The following is a 20849-nucleotide window of genomic DNA, read 5'->3' as shown; positions in this document are numbered from 1 at the left end:
ACATCACTTGTCAAGAAAGCTGAGCCAGCTTCCATGTAAGGTATATACTACCTATGCTCACAATACTGCTGGCCAAGGAGAATAAGGAAAACAGAAGATTGTCCTAAAGAGCAGAGCCAAAATTCAGGAAAGATAATTTACAACAGAAATAAAAATGGAATGGAAGCAGAATGGAAGCCTCATGAAGGAACATCTACCAACAAACCAATGTTGAGGCCAAGGGGGCTTTAGAATTACTCCAAACCAGTGACTGCTCTGTAACTCCATTCTTTTTCAGTCTAAATGGGAATAATTATTAAAATTATCCTGATACTCCCTCTTTCATAACTCCCTCTTTCATATGTTGCTGCCTTAGATGAAGAGGAAATTTTAAGTCCGCAAAACAGAATCAAGAACTACTCTCTTCGGTTTCCAGAAGTATTATGGAAAGGACTAGCCCCTCAAAACACCTAGATTCTGCATAAAGCATACTTTTAATGTCATTGCTGGACTCACAGAGGAAAGTGTAATTCACAGAGAAGGTAACACACATGTGTACCCCCCTCAAAAAACAGAGCTTGAACTAGAGCCACGAACAGGAAGCACATAGGAACAGTAATGGCTACACTCAGGGTGAAATGTTTTACACGATTTCTAAGACTAATTCAATAACTAAGACCTTAAGTTAATAGCAATTTGAGGTGGAGGATAAATCTGAATTTCATGAAATAAGCTAAGGAATCTGAAATGAACTAAAGTGGTGTCCATATTGATAGTGTTTTATTGTATAGCACACACAAAACAATTGCAAGTCATCTATGGATGAAATTATCCTCAAGTAACAATCAGCCTCATATGCTCTTTTAACCAAAGATTACCAGACATGCAAGGAAATTAACCACCATGAGGGAGAGTCAGCAGACAAAGAACCAGCAGATTTGGGCTCTTCTTTCCCTAAGTATTTGAGATTTTAGAATCAGATTAAGAATTAAAAATTCCAGTTTACAAAATTATTTTAAAAATAAATGGAATGAGAAAACTACCAAAAATGAACTGGTAGTTTTCAAAATAAACAAAATAACTCTTAGAAATAAAAATAAATATTATAATACATATTACATAAATAGTATATATTTACTACATATTATTATCAATGAATATAATATCAAATAGAGAATAAAAATCCCTAATGAGAAAATTCGTTGGTTGGAAGACAGATCTAAAGAAATTACTCAGAATGCAGCACAGAAAGACAGAAATGAAAATTCCTGAAATGGAGGCTCACAGAATTAAATGGAAAAAAAAAAACAAAACCCACCAAAAATCCTAAATAAAGTATTACCAAGTTGATTTTATCAACTTATTAACTATGGCTATATGAATGCAAGAACTATTTAATAGATTAATAGATGGGAAAATATTATCTCAACATATATAGAAAAATATCGATAACTATAAATGTTTATTTATAAAACTAATCAGCAAAAAATAAGAATAGAAATCCCTTAATTTGATAAAAGACATACATCAAAAACTCCTAACAAATATTATACTTCACAGTGAAAAGATAGGATACTTGCTTTAGGGTCAAGTGTATAATTGATCACGGCTTTTATTTATTTTTTTAATATAACTGGAAACTCTACCTGGAAGAGTAAGACAACGAACAAAATCAAAGGTCTATTCTGTCTGTTGAAAGGATCAAGAAGCAAAGACCTGTTACTAGCAATGGGCATACCTAACAGTCAGATATTGATCTCCAACACTGTTCTCAACTGAAAGAAAACCCAGGTTCCTAGGAGAGGTCACCAATTTCAAGAATCTAAGATTTAGGCCAGTTTGTGACAAAACGAGCTTGGGATATCCTGAAATATTCTAGAAAGTTAAAAAGCGTGCAAAAAGTGATGAGTGGGGCATCGTTAACTAACTGGATGTCTCAGTCAGTTAAGCGGCTGCCTTCAGCTCAGGTCATGATCCCAGGGTCCTGGGATTGAGTCCTACATCGGGATCCCTACTCACCGCGAAGCCTGCTTCTCCCTCTTCTTCTCTCCCTCCCACCCCGTTCATGCTCTCTCTCTCTTTCGTTCTCAAATAAATAAATAAAATCTTGACCAAAAAAGTAATGAGCACCCGTTACAAGGACACAAGAGCCAGCTTTGGAACCAAAATAATTTAGGCAATAATGAATTATAAACCACTGAGAGAAAATATAAGGATTCATGACTTTATTCCTATAAGAAATAGGTAGGTAAATAAAGTAGAATTATTACAGTAAAATACTAAGGGCCTACTGGTGAATATGGAAGGCATGCTGAAATTAGAAAATGGTAATTTTTCAGTTTTAATAAGTATACCGAAATTATGAGAAACATTATCATTAGGGAAAGATTTGTAAAGGATATATGGGAACTCTCTGTACTATCTTCAGAACTACTCTATAAATTATTTCAAAGTAAAAGGTTTTAAGAAAAAACAAAAAAGTCTGTATTTTTTCAAAAATGCCTCTTTTTTAAGACAAAGTCTCTGGAAAGGTTTCAGATTTTTAAAAATATTTTATTTATTTGAGAGAGAGCAAGAATAGAGGGAGAATGAGAGGGAGAAACAGACTCCCTACTGACCAGAGAGCCCAATGCGGGGCTCGATCACAGGACCCTGAGATCATGACCTGAGCTAAAGGCAGATGCTTAACCAACTAAGCTGCCCAGGCGCCCCTCAGATTTTTTTTTAAAAAATCTAAGGAAAGAGAACAACTAAATGTAATACCTGACTCTCTACCATGTCCCATACTGGTAGGATAAAATCGCTATAAAGATATTGGGTCAACTGGCAAAATTGGAACATGAGTTTTAAAGTATGGTATCAATGTTAAATTCACTGATGTTGATAATTATATTGCAATCAGGTAAGAGAACATTTGTATTCTTCAGAAATATCACCGAGGTATTGAGGGAGAATGGGGAGGAGCACACAAATGATAAAGCAAACAGGGTAGGAATGTTAACAACAGAGGAATCTGGGTAACAGGTATTGAAATGTAATTCGGACACTATCCGCCCAGAATTAATGGAACAGTCCTCCACAAGACTGGCCACAATTCAGACACCATCTATGAGTTCTCAGATCCCAAGCCACCAATATTTCCTGCACATCTGCCTATAAATTGAGAAATTCTCACCATCCCTTCAGGTTTGATAATTTGCCAAACAACTCATAGAACTCCGGAAAACTCTATACTTATAATTGCAATCAAGTCATAAAGGATACACTTTAGGACCAGCCAGGTGAAGAAATGCATAGGGAGATGTTTGGGAAGACACCGAATGTTAAGTTCCAGATCCTTAGGACATGTCACCTTGCCAGTATTGATTTATAATTACAGTCAGGGAGGTTCTCCTGAGACCATTTTTATTGCGACTTCATAGCATAGACATGATTGACCTCAATCTCCAGGCTTCCTCGCCTCCCCAGAAGTCAGGCTGATGTTACCTGACTCAAAAGTCCCATCTAGTCACATGATTGGCATTTGCAGCCTGGCAGCCCCCATCCTGACTCATTATCTTTATCTTAAACTTGCGAATTGTCCAATGAATAGTGAAGAACATCTTATTGCTCAGAAAATGCCATGGATTTAAAGATCACTTCCTAGGAACCAGGGAAAAAAACCATATTCTTTTTTATTCCAATTTTAGTGAAATATAATTGACATATAACTTTGTATAATTTTTTATTAACATTAGTGGAATATAATTGACATATAACTTTGTATAATTTTTTATTAACATTATGCATTATTTGTTTCAGGGGTACACATCTGTGATTCATGAGTCTTATAATACCAGTGGGCATTACAACATGTTCCCTCCCCAATGTCCCTCACTCAGTTGCCCCATCCCTCTATCCCCCCTCCAGCAATGCTGTTTCCTAAGATTAAAAGTTTTAAGTATACAATGTGACGATTTGATGCATGTATATATTGCAAAATGTTTAGCCGAATAAGGTTAACACACCCTTCACTTCACATGTTTACCACTTTTTAAAAATTAACTTATTTTAATTTCAATTAACATATAGTGTTTAGTTTCAGATGTAGAGTTCAGTAATACATCAGTTGCATTTAACACTCAAGGCTCATGACATCCTTAATCTCCTTAATGCCCATCACCCTTTACCCAATTCCCCCACACACCTCCCCTCTAGCAACCCTCAGTTTGTTTCCTAGCGTTAAGGGTCTCTAATGGTTTATCTCCTTCTCTGATTTCATCTTATTTTTCCCTCTTTCCCCCTATGATCCTCTGTTTTGTTTTTTAAATTCCACATGAGTGAAACCATATGATAATTGTCTTTCTCTGATTTATTTTGCTCAGCACAATCCCCTCCAGTTTCATCCATGTCAATGGAAATGGCAAGATTTCATCCTTCTGATGGCTGAGTCATATTCCATTGTAATATATACACCACATCTTCTTTATCCATTCATCTGTTGGGGGACATCTGGGCTCTTTCCATAGTTTGGCTATTGTAGACATTGCTGCTAAAAAACATCAGGGTGCAGATCCCCCTTCAGATCACATTTGTATCCTTTGTGTAAATACCTAGTAGTGCAATTGCTGGGTTGTAGGGCAGCTCTATTTTTAACTTCTTGAGGAACCTCCATACTGTTTTACAGAGTGGTTGCACCAGATTGCATTCCCACCAATGTAAGAGGGTTTCCCTTTCTCCACATCCTCACCAACATCTGTTTTTTCCTAAGTTGTTAATTTTAGCCATTCTGACTAGTGTGAGACGGTATCTCATTGTTGTTTTGATTTGTATTACCCTGATGCCAAGTGATGTGGAGCATTTTTTCATGTGTCTGTTGGCCATCTTTTTTGTTGTTATAGTGGTAACGTTTAAGATTTACTCTAACAATTTTCAAATATATGATATAGTATTATGTACAGTCATATTATGTACTAGATTCCCTGGAATTCATTAATCTTTAAGTTTGTACACTTTGACCAAAATCTTTCCTACCCTCCAGCTCTGGTAACCACCAATTTACAATCTGTTTCTGTGAGTTCAATGTTTTTAAGATTCCACAGACACGTAATAACATGTTGTATTTCTCCTTTTCTGGCTAGGTTATTTAATGTAGCATAACACCTTCAAGATCCATATTGTCATGAATGGCAAGATTTCCTTCTTCTTTATGGCTGAATATTCCATTGTGTGTGTGTGTGTGTGACTGTGTGCATGTGTCCATCCATTGGTGGGCACTTGGGTTATTTCCATGACTTAGCTATTTTTATTAACGCCCCCAAGGAACACAGGAGTGCAGTTACTTTTTATAATGTTTTATTTAAATTCCAGTTAAAGAGTAATATTAGCTTCAGGTGTACGGGATAGTGATTCAACAGTTCCATGCACTAGCCAGCATTCCTCACAATAAGAACTCTTCTTAATCACTATTGGCTATTTAACCTACCCCACTTCCCTTCTGGTAACCAGCAGTTTTTCCTCTATAGTTAAGACTCTGTCTCTTGGTTTTCCTCCTTTTTCCTCCGCTTTGCTCATTTGCTTTGTTTCTTAAATTCCACATTTGAGTGAAATCATATGGTATTTGTCTTTCTCAGACTTATTTCACCTAGCATAATACTTCCTGGCTCCATCCATGTTGTTGCAAATGACGAGATTTCATTCTTTTTGATGGCTGAATGATATTCTATTGTATATATGCCAATATTCTATCTATCTTTATGGATACCTCTTTCTTACCAGTTGATGGGCACTTGAGCTCTTTCCATAACTTGGTTATTATAGACAATGCTGTTATAAACATTGAAGTACATGTATTCCTTTGAGTTAGTATCCTTGTATCCTTTGCGTAAGGATGTAGTAGTACAATTGCTGGGTCCTCAATAGCTTTATTTTAACTTTTTGAGGAACCTCCATACTGTTTTCCACAGTGGCTGCACCAGCCTGCATTCCCACCAATAGTTCAGGAGGCTTCCCCATTCTCCACATCCTTGCCAATACTGTTGTTTCTTACATTGTTGGTATTAGCCATTCTGACAGGTGTGAGGTGATATCTCATTATAGTTTTGCAGATAGCTCTTTTAGATAACAATTTCATTTCCTTCAGATACATACCCAGAAGTGGGATTTCTGGGTCACATGGAAGTTCTGTTTTTAATTTTTTGAGGAACTAGTTTACATTCCCACCAACAGTGCACAAGGGTTCCTTTTTTCTTCACATTCTCACCAGCATTTATCTTAAATTTTTGTTGATAGTCATTCTAACAATGAGGGGGTTAGTCTATTGTAGTCTTAATTTGCATTTCCCTGCAAATAATGATTACTGATGTTGAGCAACTTTCCATGTACTTGGTCATTTGTAGATCTTCTTTGTAAAAATGTCTACTTGAGTCCTTTGCCCATTTTCAAATTAGATTATCCATTTTTTATTATTCATATGATTTCTTTGTATATTTTGAATATTAACTATCAAATATGTGGTTTGCAAATATTTGTTCCCATTTCCTAGGTTGTCTTTTCACTTTGTTCATCCTTCCTTCCCCTTTTCCTTCCTTTTGTTTCTTTTGCTATATACAAGTTTTTAGGTTGACACAGTCTTACATGTTCATTTTTGCCTTTGTGATTTGCTTTTTGATATCATACCCAAGAAACTGTTGCTAAGAGGAGGTCAAGGAGACTTTTCCTATTTTCTTCTAGGAGTCTTATGGTTTCAGGTCTTTAATCTAAGTCTTTAGTCTGTTTTAAGTTAATTTTTGTTAGTGGTATAACATAGGGTCTCAATTTTATTCTCTTTCATGTGAATGTCCAGTTTCCCCAACACCATTTATTGAAGAGACTATCTTTTCCCCATTGTAAATTATCACCTCTTTTGTGGGAAATCAGTTCATTATTTATGTGTGGGTTTCTTTCTAGGCTCTCAATTCTGTCTGGTCTTTTTGTTTTTATGCCAACACCATACCATTTGGCCACTATAGTTTTGTAGTAAGACTTGAAATGAGGAAGCCTGATACCTCTAGCTTTGTTCTTTCTTATAAGGTTTCTTTGTTCTTTCACAAGGTTGCTTTGGCTTTTGGTATTCTTTGTTGTTTCCTAAGAATTTTAGTATTTTTTTTTTCTAATTCTGTAAAAATGCCATTGGAATTTTGACAGGAACTACATTGACTTTATAGCTCATAGATAATATGAACGTTTTAACAATATTAACTCTTCTGGTCCATGAACATGAGATATCTTTCCATTTAACTGTTTCATCCATTTCTTTTATGGACGTCTTAGTCTGTAGACCTTTCACTTCCTTAAATTTATTCCTAAATGTTTTATTGTTTTTGATAGTACTGTAAATGGGGTTTTTAAGTTTTTCAGAGAATTCATTTTTAGTATATAGAGTGCACCTTATTTTTCTACTTGGATTTTGTTTTCTGGAAATTCACTGAATTCATTTATTAGTTCTAACAGGTTTTTGGTGGAGTCTCAAGAATTTTTCTATATATAAGACCATGTCATCAGCAAACAGAAGTAATGCTACTTCTTCCTTTCTGATTTAGATGCCTTTGAATTTTTTCTTGCCTACTTGCTCTGGCTAGGACTTCCAATATATGTTGAATAGGAGTGGTGAGGGGCATCTTTGTCTTGTTTCTGATCTTAGATGAAATGCTTTCAAGCTTTCACGATTGAATATGATATGGATTTTTTGTATGTGGCCTTCATTAGGTTAAGGTACGTTCCTTTTATACCCAATTTGTTAAGAATTTTTAATCATGAAAGGATGTTGAATTTAGTCAAATGCTTTTCCTTCACCTATTGAGACCATCATAGGATTTTTCTCCTTCATTCCATTAATATAGTATCACATTTATTTACTTGCATATGTTGAACCATCCTTGCATCCCAAAATAAATCCCATTTGATCACGGTGAGTAATCCTTTTAATGAGCTGTTGAATTTAGTTTGCTAGTATTCTGTTAAGAATTTTTGCATCTACATTCATCAAGGATATTGGACTTTTTTTTTTTTTTTTGTAATGTCCTTATTTGGCTTTGGTATCAAGATAACACTGGACTCCTAAAATAAATTTGGGATCTCTCCAGTGTTTTGGAAGAGTTTGGGAAGAATTGGTTTAATTCTTTAAACATTTGGTAGAATTCACCCATGAAGTCATGTGGCCCTGGGCTTTTTTAAGAGAGATTTTTGATTTCTCATTAAATCTCCTTTCTAGTCTATTGGTCTATTAAGATTTTCTATTTCCTCACGCTTCAGTCTTGGTAGGGTATATGTTTCTAGGAATGTATCCTCCATATACTCTGTTTATATAGTATAAAGACTGCCTAGTAAGAAGAACTAAAAACATTCACAGGAAGAGGTATTGTTTATATATGCATTTTCTAAAAACGTAAGCTATAAAACATTAAAGTCCTACATTTAATATATATATTATGTATATATAAATATATATACACATGCATACACTTATACATATATACAAATACTATAAACATGATATGTTATTATAAAGATAGCCATTCTCCTCTAAATTGTGCAGACAGGACTGTAGTTAATGTTCTAGTTGTTATTATTGCTTTTTAAAAGTGTGAATGTGTGTGTATGTGTGTGTGCATATATAAATGGACAAGCTGAAACTTAAATTTATGTGAAAGAGCAATAAACCAAGTATAACCAAATATAATAAAAAAGAATAAAAGGACTGCCCCACCAGGTATTGGCATTTACAATTAAGCCATATTAATTAACACAATGTATAATTTGATGCAGGGATACACAGAGCAAGTGTCAGTAATTACTGTAACAAATAGATGCTTTGAACTGCAAATAATGGGAAAACAGTGACTCAAATGGCTTAAGTGATTTAATAGGAAATGCAAAAGTAGAGTTACTTTCAGGGTTGCTTAACTTTGTGGTTTGACAGCATCATCAAAAAATCAGGTTTGCCGTATTACTATTCTGCATCCTCAATGTGATGGCTTTGCCCCTGGGGCCAGTACTCTGTATAGCCACAAGATGGCTGCCACAGCTCTGGGTATTAGAGCCAGAATCCGTGATGACAGAAGCAGAAAGGGTAAATAAATATCTTCCTTTTTTTTCTTTTTCTCTAAGTTTTTTTTTTTTTTTCCTCCTAAGTTATCTTCTCCTAAGTTAGGAAACCTTTTCAAAAAATTCCCCCAAAAGTTTACCCTCATGTCTTCATGGCCCCTGTTACATTACTCAATTCCCAAACCAAATATATGCATTCCTAAATCAGATACTGGCAAGGGGATTGAGGTCATCATGGTTGTCTTAGACATGTAATTTTAGGTAGAATGGATGTTGAGATGTCAAATATCAAGACAGTAATGTTCATCCTGGTTGATGAGAAAAAGACTTTTTGATGTTATTCTTTAAACTTTTCCCCCCAAAACAAAAAAAGGTAAATTAATCCATCACTGAAAGAAATTCAGATGTCCTACCTAAAAACCATCATATTCCATCCTCTCTTTAGCTGCAGACAGTTGAAAAACATTTGTTGAGTTTCTACAAAATATCAGACACTGTGCTGAGTACACCATTATATTCAATCCTTACAAACGTCTTCAAATTTCAGTGATTCTCATTCTATGAATGATGAAATAAAGCCTAGGGAAGGAACAGGATTTGCTTGGAGTAACCAGTTGAGTATGTGGTAGATCTAAAACTATATACTGACTTTTGAATGAGGGCCCTATTCTTCGACCTGGCCCCTGTTCTCTACCATTATTGAACTACCCTTATTTATCCCCACCATCTAGCAAACCCCGGAGACTCCAAGGCAGTGCTCTGGAAGACAAGACGGTCCCAGAGCTGTCTTTCTAGGGCCTGAACAAGAGACAAGGCAGAAGGGTGGGCCAGTCCCCCTCCATTACCCCTAGGATAGAAGGGATGCATTCAGGACATCAAATCTTATGATTTGATATATGGACCCATGTACCAAGAAGAGTTGTCAAATATCTCCCAAGAGTGAGGTTTTCTTCCCTACGAACTGTAAGAATAAAGGATGATAAATTTCAGAATTCTTAAGACCTACTCTCCTACTCAACCAACAGACAATATGTTGGATTCATAGGAAATGAATCTGTCAACCCAGCCTGAAAGAATTTAAGAAACACAGACATTCTGTGTAAGGCAAACGTTCCTGTGTGTCTCCCTTACTCTCCCACTGCCACCCCACTCACAATACTTCTAACACCAGATGGGTGGACATTCTACACATCAAGTGACTCTAATACCAGCTGGGTGTCCTATAATTCAATTCTAACACTAAGTGCTCTAACACTAAAAGGTGTTAACACAGACTCCAAGGTCAAAGTCTCAGTCCCAGGAGAGATGGCCTCCCATTTCAGATGTCAACCTCAAGTAAAATGTCCCAGGTTACCAGGTTCCCATGACCACTCCCACACCTTGGATTCTATTATTTGCTAGAACATCTCACAGAACTCAGGGAAAATTTACCAACATTTATCGTTTTTTAGTGTTTTTTCTTTTTTATAATAAAGGATACTGTAAAGGTTATAAGTGAACAGCAAGATAAAGAACTACCTAGGGCAAGGTCCAGAAGGGTCCCAAACATGGGAGCTTCTGTCCCTATGGGGTTGGAGTGTGCTGTCTTCAGCACATGATGAGTTTACCAACCCAGAAACTCCCTGAACTCATACTATTGGGATTTTTTTTTTATTAAGGCTTTCACATGGAGGCATGATCAATTACCAACTGAATTTTAAACCCCTCTCTTCTCTCCAAAGAGTAGGAGACAAGACTGAAAATTCTAAACTTCTAACTATAGCTTGATCTTTCTGGTGACCAGCCGCCATTTGGGAATACAGTCACCTCGTTAGAATAAAAGACTCTCCTACTAACCGGGAGGTTCCAAGGAATTAGGAGCCCTAGGTCAGGAACCTGGATCAAAGACCAAAATATTAGAATAAAAGATACTCCTAGTGCTCTTCTCACTTAGAACATTACAAGGATTTTAGTAGGTCTCCATCAGGAACTGGGGTCCATAACTAAACGTTAATACAAAAGATTCTCCTAGCCCCCCCATTTACAAGGTTTTGGGGAGCCCTGTGCTAGGAACTGGAAGCAGGAATTTCTATGTATATAGTCAATATGATAATTATCTCCCAATTCAGCCTCCCTATTGTACCCATTTGTGAAAAACAACTTTCATAAACCTTAGGACACCTTGGCTTCCTGAAGGTGTGTGTGCATTAGGAATGTCACCAATCTAAGTCGATGAGGCATCAGGTGATGAAGGGCAGAGCACCAGGGGAAAAGTCCTGAGAAGGACAAAGATCAAACACCCTGGTGCTGCGGAGGATCACCAGGCCAGTGGTGCAGGTGTGATGGATGGGCTCCTCTGAGGCTGCCTGTGATTGAAGCCACATTGTCAAAAACAGACAGTAAACCAGGAGAGAGAAGCAAGAAGTTAGATGGTGCTGTCAACGTGCCAGGGGGTATGCAGCAAAGAGTATGGACTTGCATGAAGAGTATGGAGAGGAAAAAAGGAGTAAAAAAGGGGGTGAGGCTGTGGATGAGTTTTTAAACAGCCTCCAAGGATACCCATGAGAAAATCTGGGCCATCTGATAGCCTAACAATGATGAGTTTGCAAAAGGTAATCTTCTCACCTCCCAGGACAGGAGGTTCACTGCTGGGAACTGGTCTGTAACCTGGCTGGAACCCGTGGAGGGCCCCCATCACCTGGCAAACCCCAGAGATTCCAGTGCAGTGCTGTGGAAGATGAGAGGGTCCCAGAGCTCTCTCTCTATAACCTGAATAGCAGACAAGGCAGATGGGTGGGCCAGTCCACCTCCATCCCCCCTAGGAAGGAAGCGATGTATCTGGGGCCATTAGGAAGGCTTGGCTCTGTTCTAGAGCTGCGGCTCATAACTCCTGAGAACCATGGGGCAGCTGCTTCATGAATTTCATCTTAAATTTTACTGTAGAAGGACAAGCCTGTTAATCTGCAGCAAACCACGAAATCCAAAACCTCAGGGGAAAACTGGCAATGTGCTCTACAAAGTCCTAGGCATTCTGTGAGAATGTCTCAGGGATACAAGTGGTGGGCAGTGGGGACAAACAGCAGATGGGGCTCCTAGGGAAACAGCTTCCCCTCCACGGGTGTCAAGTTTCAGCTAACATTTATGAAGGATTTACACACACCAGGCACTGTGCTGAGCAGTTCCGCCTGCTTAGTTCTAATAGCAGCCCCAATATGGGGATGCTGTTAATATTTCTATTATACAGAAGAGGAAACGGGAGCCCAGAGAGGTTAAGTAACTTCCCCAGAGTCACACAGCAGGTATAATTGGCAGCGGTGGGATTTTAACAGAGCTCATCACAACTGTGTTCTCAGAGGTCCTCTGTAAGACTCCCTGTGATGGAAGGATTTTTCTATCCACCCCCTGCCACCAACAGAAGAGCATTTATTTCATAGGCAGCCACCTTAATACTGACAGCCTGAGTTGATCAAAATCTCCGATGGCAGCTCTGAAGAAGTGAGTGTCACAGCTGCTCTGCAGTTTACTCTGCCATCTGTTACAATGAGGAGAATATTAAATATTGACCTCTTGTGGATCAGGCAGGCTTTGTGAGTTTTAAGGATTTAATGTCTGAAAAGTGCCTCTTGCAGTAACACTAAGCACCTTACAGTAGCGCTCTGGCAGCATCAGGCTTTTTCCTTCCCTCACCCCAGAGAGGACAAAGGAGCAGAAACCCATGTGAGGGCTTTCCCCACACAGTCACTGCTGAGGGTAGTGTCAAGAAAAGGAGGAAGGAGAGAAATGGGGAGACAGAGGTCTGGAGGTGCAGATGATGGAGAGAACTCAGAATAAACATGAGAAATGAATAAATTGATGTCTTCTACACTAAAGAAGGAAACCGTTTGTCTTCTGACGAATCGCTGTGTTGTCATGAGGCCACTGAAAGACAGCCCTGGTGTTTCTACTTTGCCTGTAAGAGGACTCGGTTACATTTTACGTCTGATTTCAATCTATTTCCTTAGCTTAGAATTTCAGCAAGCAGCTTCGCCCTGACAATAAAACCTAAAACTATGCAAAATGAGGTAACTGTGTCTTGTTATGATCAGGCTTCATATTCTTTTTGGGCAAGTGGGCAGAACGTAATACATTATTATTCGAAGATGAAAGAGTATACACTGACCCAGGAAATGCGCTAAAAGAGATTCATTCAGTCCTTGATCACCCAGGATTTTCTCTGAAACAATCTCCACTTTGAAAACAAAGTCTTAGAAAAAGAATAATAAGTTGCTTTTTTAAAACTTTGTACTTAATTTAGAAGTGTTTAAATTTTTTTAATTAACTTAAAATGCTGATGATACAGAAAGAATCTGAAATAAACATGGAAATACTAGCATCTCAGTGGTAGGCACGTGGCTCTTTCTATGGATTTGAAATAGATCATACTTTTGAAAATAAACCCAAATTACTGAGAAGAGAGAAGTCCAGCTGGCATGAGAATTAGAAGCTCTGGACAGCCTGGTGTGGGGGCTAAAAAGAGCTCATAATTGGAATCTGAAGTCAAGTGAGATTAAGGTAAGGAACAAAACTCTGAACAATCAGGAGGCTGCCAATTAAATCATCTGAAGACATTTATAGAGCTCTACTGTATACCTGGGGCTTTTTCAGGTCTTGAGGTTATAAGGTTGAACAGATGTGGTGCCTAACTCCGAGCTTCCAGCCTAGTGGAAGACCAGACAAGAAATAAACAAACAAGTGAATATAGTTCTACAGTGTGGTAAGTGTTCTGACAGGGGCGCCTGGGTGGCTCAGTGGGTTAAAGCCTCTGCCTCTGGCTCAGGTCATGATCTCAGAGTCCTGGGATCAAGCCCAGCAGGGAGCCTGCTTCCCCCTTTCTCTCTGCCTGCCTGTCTGCCTACTTGTGATATCTCTTTCTGCGTCAAATAAATAAAATCTTTAAAAAAAAAAAAAAGTGTTCTGACAAGCAAGCATGTAGGGCTGAGATAAAGATGGTGAAGGGGCTTTGCTCAATTTAGACAAGGTGATTATAAACAGCCTCTATGAGGAAGTTCAATTTAGCTAAAAACCAAAGGAGAAGGAACAAGAGAAGAACAATCCTGAGTGAGGTCAGTGGATACGGACATGCCTGAGCAGGATTATGCTGTGTAAGTCGTGGGGACAGAAGACCAGAGTGGCTGGCATACATCCTTGAGGAGGGAGAGGAGCGAAGGTGTGGTTCAAGAAATAGTCAGGGGCCAGACCAGGCATCGGTCTGGACACACGGGAAGGAGCCGGCCTTTTATCCAAAACAAATATGGCAGCTACTACACATCGCAGTTACAAAGGACTAACAGGTTCTGAGGATACCCTGAAAAAAGATCACTCTGGCAACTAACATGAAGAGTTGGCTTGGAGATTGGTCAGAGTGGAAGCAGGAAGAGGAGGGAGAACAGGGATCATCTAACGGCAGCCTGAGAGCCGACTCTGGTGGGCTGTGCTGCCTCTTTTGTATGTCAAGTTTCATTGCAACACTGCACGTTCCTGTTCCTGTATAGTCTATGGCTACTCTCACACTACAACAACAGAGTTCAGTGGTCAAGACAGAGGCTATATGGCCCATCAACCCCCAAATATTTCCTATTTGGCCCTTTACAGAAAAGATATGCAGTCTCCTGAGTTTGAAGTTAGCGTCACTAGCCCCCGTAAAATATGATAACAGCCAATCAGCTTTCATCCAACAGTTATTGAACATCTCCTGTGTTCTCAAGGGAAAGAAGGACCTAGAAAGAGAAATACTGCTAATAGACCAGATATTTTCTTTGGTAACTGTCCATCCCATCAGATCGGTCCCTTCACTTAGGCTTACCTAATCCTACTCTTCTGATGCCTCCACTCTTTTCTGAAGCTGGAAATCTGGGTCAAGTCCTAGACCATCCATAAAACTTTCCCTGACTTAAAGCTTACCCTATTTTTGAGCCCCAACCATAAGCATACTCCTATGTTATGTTCTTAGCCCTTGATTAGGCTCTGTATACTTATGGTTTTAGATGACCAAAACAGTTTTCCTATGGTTATGAAAACATGAACTCTCCCCACCTTGTCCCCTAGCCTCCAGGGTGCCACTCAAGCTTTTAACTCAATGAGAGAACTCTAGTTCCAAGGTGACAGCAGTCGGTTCAGAGAAAGAACATGAACCTAACAAAAACTTTCCTCCAGGGTCATCTGCCAGAACCAGTGAAAATGATCATCTCTGGTCTTTGCTGTGATGGTACTAAAAGCTTCTGAAACCCTAGGATTGCCAACATCCTGCCAAATGGGCCTGTTCAGATACACACACTTGACCCACCCTCAGGAAGGGGAGAGGTAATGGTGAAAGAAGCAAATGGGAATCTTGATGGTTTTCCCTGTGCCCTGCCTCTCACAAAACCTCTCATTTTTACTAAGGACACAAGCTGATAAGTTTTGACTATTTAAGTTGACTGGGTTTCTGCCATTCCCAACAGAAATCCTGGCCATTATAATAGCTTCATCTGCTCTGGCAAAAGAAGACCAGGTTGGGGTCATTGGGTACCTCTATAACCCTCCTCCTGGTGCCAGGGAAACACAAATTGCTAATACCCTAAATGCTGGCTGTTTGGCAAGCACACGGGCCTTTACACTTTGATCTTTGCAGTGAAGGCTTCACCTACAATCAGACTCTGCTAAGAATAAATCTAGGGAGGGTCTAGTACAAAACCAGGATACTCTACCTTTCATTACTGTGGAGGCTGGCTTGGCCACAAACTTGCTGTCTGACCTCAGGTAAGCCCTGGATACCCTCAAGCTTTTTTCCCCTACAAATGCAGAAACTGGTTTTTCTGAACAACCATCTCCATGCCCATTCCTGAGCTTGGGTCTGCCCAGTTCCTCCATGAAAAAGTGTATTTTTATCCCATCACTTTGGGACCAAGGTGACGGTTTCCACAGAGCATTATTTGATTTTGTTCTAGAAAATTTAATCTCCGAGCCACATGTAGAAGCAGGAGCCTGCTATTTACACTGGACTTCTGGGTCGGCCCGGACTGGGCAGCCTCCACACACCAGGCAGGGACAGGCTAAGGGCAATGGGAACACTTCTGTTTTTGACTACGGTTGCATCATGGGTCTCCTGAAACACCTCAAGAGCTTCTTGAAAAATGTATCCAACAAGGATAAAAAGAAGATTCTAAAAAGTCTTAGAGGCCAGTATGAACTATGAAGAATTCTAAAGCTGACTGAAAATGTTGGCTTTCTTGTTTCCTACAAAAGCACCTTATTAAAAACAAAACAAAACAAAAAACAAATGATCTCTGGCAATGGTTTGTTTCTGTCCTAGGCTGCATTTCTCATGAGCTCTGTTAGTCCTGGACAGCCTGGCTATAATAAGTCAAAGTCATCACAGTGTTTCTCAGCTAGGGCACCATTAACATTTTAAATGAGATTTTTCTTTGTGCTTCAAGATTCCCTGCATTACAAAACATGGACTCTCTCAACTAAATGCCAGTTGTACAGTCCCCTATCATCATGATGCACAGTCCAAAAAGACTCCTAATCATTTCCAATAACCCGAGGCAGACAGGTACTTTTACAAACGAGAGAACTGGGATCCGAAGATGTGACGTGATTCCCCAAGATCACACATGAGAGACAGGGCTAAGGGACGAACCTGAAGCCACATATTTTGACACCCAATCCCAGTAATCCTTATACTAGCTTAACCCATCTCTGATAGCGGTGGGTTTCAATTCTATAGCTGATGTTGTTATAAAACTTACAACCAACCTATTAATATTAATCCCAATATTAGCCATTACCTTCCAATTATACTTTGATAGCACTTGATACATTCCCATTCTGTAGTTCAGCAAGTATTTTCATATTCATGAGGGTCTTCCCTATCCTATGTAGCTCATCATACTCACATCTGTTAGTAGATAAGAAGTGGCCTACAGAATCCAAAAGCAGACTCCTAATTCTTACCCATTGCCCTCAAGAAGCAGAGGGAGGAACCGGTGGGCATTCCCCCAGAAGGTGGTAATCAAAGATATTCAGCAACCAAGGAAGCTACTTGGTCCATAAAATCCTAGCATTTCTGACATTTGGAGTCCCGTTTGGTCAATGATCAGGTCTTCCCGCAAGTTGTCTAGGATACTTACAGGGGGATGGTCTAAGTTTCTAGCAGTAATCAGGTGTTGGGGGAAATCAGCTCCTCTCTTATCCATTACAGCTCCCCAGATCCCACCCCATCACTAAGTGCTAGAGGAGATGCACAGACAGGAAAAGAGAGAGGTTGGTTACGTGATTACAGTAGCTGGTATTTGCTCTGCATGGTCTTCTTACAATAGAGTTGCTGGCAACAAGGATGGAAAAGCCTGCTCACATATCCTTGGTCTCAGAAGCCTCCTCACGCTCCTGCACACCATATCCATCAATATTGTAGGAAGGTGAAAAAGGACAGAGCCTCAGGACTCTATGTTCTCATGGTATTTTCAGAGCAATTCATGAGCTTCTTTTAATGCATTTGCCTCCACCAAGATGTGCTTCAGACAAGCTCATATGATCAATGATCGAGCGATGCCCGGTCACTTTTTCAGAGTTTGGTAGACCAACAGGTCTGGAGTTGCATTTTAATAGCCAACTCTCTCCTATAATCCAGAGTTTTGGGTCCCCGCCCCCCCGCATAAGAAATTTGAAGACAGAAAATAGATTGACTCAAAAGTTTAACACAAGAACAAAGCTAAGGTCCTAGGTTTGTGAGCATTTAAAGCAGTAAATATAAGGTCATGGGAACACCAATTTATAGCTAATAAACATCAGGGGAAAATGAAAAATAAATATATGTGTGACTGTGTGGTTCTGTGTGCATAAAAACCTCAAAAAAATGTGGTAGTGGCAGAGTTTTCTTTCCCATTTTTAGCAGTGGTATTAGAAACTCATTAGAAGTCAATTACCGTTTTTATTTCTCTGTAATATCCAATTACGGTTTTGCTGTCAAAATGTTCCTGTGTATCACATAGGCCACTTAAAACTAAAATTTTGCCCTTCCCTCTCCCTCCCACCACCAAAAGAGGGTCAATTTTGAAATACAAACTTCAAAATTCCTTTTTAAATTTTTGACTCTTATTTTTCAGGGAAACCAGAGAAACTGGCCGATTCCTACAAAAATGTTGGCAGCTAAGCACAAGGATGCCCTCTTAATCTCCCCTCCCTTTGTAAAGCTGAGAGCTATCCAGACTGTTTATCCAAATCCATTCTTCAACAAATATTTGTTGCAAACAAGGAGAAAGCAATACTGTTAGCAAGGAAAAAAATGCTACATTTGTGAGGGAGAAGGGGAAAAAAGACCCTAAAAAAATGCAATTATCCAGCATGCCTTAAAGGTAGTCGTAACTATTTTAAATTACTTTGTATATAAATATCAGTTACCCCAATGGGAAAATGTAAAGACCAAAAAGAAATGCCAGAAAAGATGCAGTAATAAATCTGGCACTATAGTTGGTAAAGTTATGCAGGACAGAAATGCTTAACACCCTTTCCCACACACCCAACTCACCTTCAAGTCTTTCCTGTGAGGCATATTTGCAAGAAAATTTACTGATAGTGGGGGCAGGGATAGAACTTGGAAGCAAATCAAAATAACAGCTTCAGACAAAAACCACTAAGATTGATCTTCAATTCAATTATTTGCTAGGAATGAAGAGCTTTCACTACAACGTATTTGTAAATAATCTACTGGCATAGATTTGGTTTGCTTAAACACAGCTTTGCACCCTGCTCCACCACTTTTTCATTCCTCTCCTCCCAAGACCTCAGCTTCATCCTCAAGAGGTCCCAATCCAGAAATAATCAGGGAGAAGATTGTTGTTTTGTTGCAAACTACAGGTGGTAAAGTAGTGTAAAGTTTTCCGACAAAATATACACAACACCCTGCGAAGTGGGTGCAAGGCAAGGTTTATTAAAAATGCTCTCCGGTGAAGTTTCAGGGCTCAGGAGAAGGGGAGCCAGGAAAGTTGCACTGGGAGGAGGTGGGCACCCTCGGGCGAGGTTCCGCAACTCTGAAAAGCAGAGTAGCGGAAGTCGCACCCAAGGCAGGGAGGAGGGGGCTTTTAAGGGGTCTTGGGGAAAGCTCAGGGGTCTTCTGGCAAGTTTCCCTTATTTGGATATCCCACCTGCTCATCGGGATCCCATTGGTCCACAGGAGCCCGGGGCGGGGGTCTCAGATTCCTGCTTGGGCCTTTGTTCTCCTGTCCGAGCTCAGGTCTTGTGGCAGGAACTTTTTGCCATCTTTAGTAGCCCTTCATGCCAGCCCAATATTCCGATCTTTTGCTTAATATAATGGTGTCAGGGGCGTCAACTGGGTTCTGGCTACTTCCTGCTGACAGGGGGGTGTCCTCATAGGGATAGTAGGAAGTCAGCAGGCGAGTAGGGCTGGAGGAGGAGTTGATTGACAGATACTCAGGCAAGTTCTTGTAGGGGACCCTGCAAGTACCGGAAAAGGCAGAGAGCAACTGAGATTAGAAGGAGGATTATGCATACAGGTCCTGCCAGAGGGAGCAGCCAGGTTACCCAGTTGTACAGTTCCAGGCCCCAGGAGGATGTGTCTCACCGCTGTGCTTGGATCTGATCCCTGAGTTCTTTGATCCTGGAAGTAACTATACCTGATTGGTTAACAAAGTAACAACATTCTTCATTTAAGAATAGACAGGTCCCTCCTTTTTCAGGAGTCAGAAGGTCTAAGGCCCATCGGTTCTGTAGAGCTAAGGCTGCAGGCTGGTGACTTGCATCTGTTGGATTGTGAGGGAGTCAGCAACCCGTTCCATGTCATCATTCAGGGCTTGGAAGAGTTCGTCATGAAAGTCTATGGAAGTCCCTGTCCCCGCTGTTCCAGTTGCCACCCCTGTGGCTACTCCTGCCGTTATGAATGGGAGGAAGGCAGCCCTTCCTCCACGGTGTTGGGGGAATAGGATGGACAGCAGCTGGGATTCAGAGTAGATGGTGGTAGAAGGAGATAGTAGAATGAATATACAGCCCAGGGAGTCCTTAGTGGTCAGGCAGCGATAGGTTCCCTGAGGGCATGAGAGAAATATTCCCGAGGGAGTACAATATGGGAGGGATAGTGATATGGCAGCTGCGGTGGTAAGGGGGTTAGGACACATTAATAATAAGTATGTTTCCCCCGATGGGGCCAATATGGACCGTATTATTTGTGGCCCTGAAGTTGGGGAGTGGCCAGTCAATAGGGAGGGGTATCCCTACGATGTAGAGTGAGGTAAGGTAGATAGGATAAAAGAGGCGGGGAAATGGCCGGAAGGCTATGATTTCTAAGAAAGGGCCAGCGGAATACTAATTCGAATGGGCTTAAGCCCGAAGGCCCGGTGGGGCGTAGCCAGGAGTCTGGTGAGAGCCATAGGCAGAAGTGTAGGCCAGGAAAGATGGGTTTCTAGGGTAGGTTTGGTGAGTTGGGCTTTGAGCAGCCCGTTGGCCTTTTCTACCTTACCCCAATGACTATGGGTGGTATGGGATGTGAAGTTTCCAGGTTATGTTGAGGCTCTCAGCTACCTGTTGGGTTACACTGGAGATAAAGGCAGGTCCGTTGTCTGACTGGGGGGTCCGGGGCAATCTGAACCTCAGGATGATGTGCTCAATGAGTATTGTAGCCACCACGTCTGCTGTTTCCTGAGCCATGGGGTATGCCTCGATCCAGCCTGTAAATGTATCAACCAAGGTTAATAGGTGGTGAAAGGTTTTATGGCGAGGATCTGAGTGAAATCCAGTTGCCAGTCTTCCCCTGGCTGATGACCTCAGAGCTGATGGTTAGGCCCTGGTCTGTGGAT

The sequence above is a fragment of the Mustela nivalis genome (assembly GCF_964662115.1).
Source record: "Mustela nivalis genome assembly, chromosome: 3".
Lineage (NCBI taxonomy): Eukaryota > Metazoa > Chordata > Mammalia > Carnivora > Mustelidae > Mustela > Mustela nivalis.
Note: the sequence above shows the minus strand (reverse complement) of the source record.